The 1,487-nt window shown below is 41.2% G+C and overlaps 1 long non-coding RNA gene across 1 annotated transcript in view; it reads right to left on the bottom strand.

Moving 5' to 3' along the window:
• Positions 1-1,039, bottom strand: part of LOC149975408 (uncharacterized) — a 1,960-nt gene extending 921 nt beyond the window's left edge. The window contains exons 1-3 of the long non-coding RNA XR_016488192.1: positions 695-1,039; positions 395-433; positions 1-271 (exon numbers count right to left, since the gene is read on the bottom strand). The exon at positions 1-271 is cut by the window's left edge and continues 921 nt beyond it. This is a non-coding gene — a long non-coding RNA (uncharacterized LOC149975408). The remainder of the gene's footprint in view (positions 272-394; positions 434-694) is intronic.
• Between the last annotated feature and the right edge of the window lie 448 nt (positions 1,040-1,487).

Genomic DNA, 1,487 nt, shown 5'->3' with positions numbered 1-1,487 from the left:
GGGTTTGAACTCGCAACCTTCCGGTTACTAGTCCAACGCTCTAACCACTAGGCCAAAATACGGTCACAGTTAGTCGTAAATGAGAAATTAACCAGTGTTGTGGTCCATATAGCAGTAGCCTACCTGAGTCTGAGTCCCCACGTGACACGACAAAATAAGGCTCATCAGAACCAGCAGCTGAGAAGGTTCGTATCCAGCCCACCCTGAGCGCAGCTAGGGCCTGACGCCCTGACGACTGGGTCATCACCGGCCGGGCTCGGCCACACAGCACCTACACGGTTATTAATCAAATCAATCAGAGGAAAAGCGTCAATCACCCTAGCTACAGTACTATAGCACAATACGATTACATTACCGTCTATTATATGTTGTAATGTAAAGGTTTAGTACTTACACTAGTCATCCCGGTGGCCCTCTGTCACTAGTTTCACACCTGAAGATGTGGAAAGAAGATGAATACTACATGTGTGACATTACATAATAGGACAGCTAATAACCCATACAGCACAGACAGAATACAGCAGACAGTTGGGAAATATAATTGAATTGATCAAACGTAAACTTGATATTGCAAGTTAGCTTGCACGGTTATATACTATGAGTGTTGCCTTAGCGATTGCGTCATATTGTTGTTTACTGCCATGCGTTTGACTATCTAGCAAGTTAAAAGGGACAAAAACAAGATGATACATACGTATTCGATACAGCTAACTAGTGTTGTTGTTGACAACAGGCAATGGCAGACAGCCTAGCTATGCTAATTAGCTTGGTAGCTAAAAGAGCTGACATACAAGTCCAGTCTTGTTTGTTTTGATCGGCTGCACTCTCACTTCTAGTTCGCGACAGACGTAAGTTTGAGATGACAATTTCATAGTTTTCAAAGTTACATTTAAATGTAAACATACACCATTACAACACGATGATATGCGTTAAGTTCCTGAAATATTCGAGTGAATGTGTGCTGTTTATGTAAAGGAACATAACGTTCTTACCTAATCAGACGACTATGTACGCTGCAGCACGTCCGCACGTATGCGAGTTCACATGACTTGAGAACAGTATACGACGAGGGACAAACCGAGCTTTTTGATTGTATGTGTTATTAGAGGATGTCCGTCAGATGGCAGCTATCTACACGATCAGGAAAAGTCATTAAAAAAATGTATAATGGAAAAAGCCCACCTAGGTCGACTGCTGTTCAATAAAATAACCTTGTTGAAATTGTGATAGCTATAATCACAAAAAGTAGTCTACTGATTACTAGACCTCTGTAGTAATATACTACTTGACAACTAAGGCATATCTTTTAGGGTATTGGAAATAATTATAATCAGTGACTCCATTCACCCATCCATCCGTCTCCCACTGAGCTATAGGCTTGACCCTCCCATAGAGATGTATTATTGCAGCCTCCCTCATTATAATACATTATCATACAATCAGAAGGTATTTACCTTTGCTGCCAATGATATAACCATACAGCCTAC

This window comes from Oncorhynchus mykiss, chromosome 18 (assembly GCF_057628025.1).
Source record: "Oncorhynchus mykiss isolate SJ-2025 chromosome 18, ASM5762802v1, whole genome shotgun sequence".
Taxonomy (NCBI): domain Eukaryota; kingdom Metazoa; phylum Chordata; class Actinopteri; order Salmoniformes; family Salmonidae; genus Oncorhynchus; species Oncorhynchus mykiss.
Note: the sequence above shows the minus strand (reverse complement) of the source record. Positions and strands in the feature narration are given on the sequence as shown.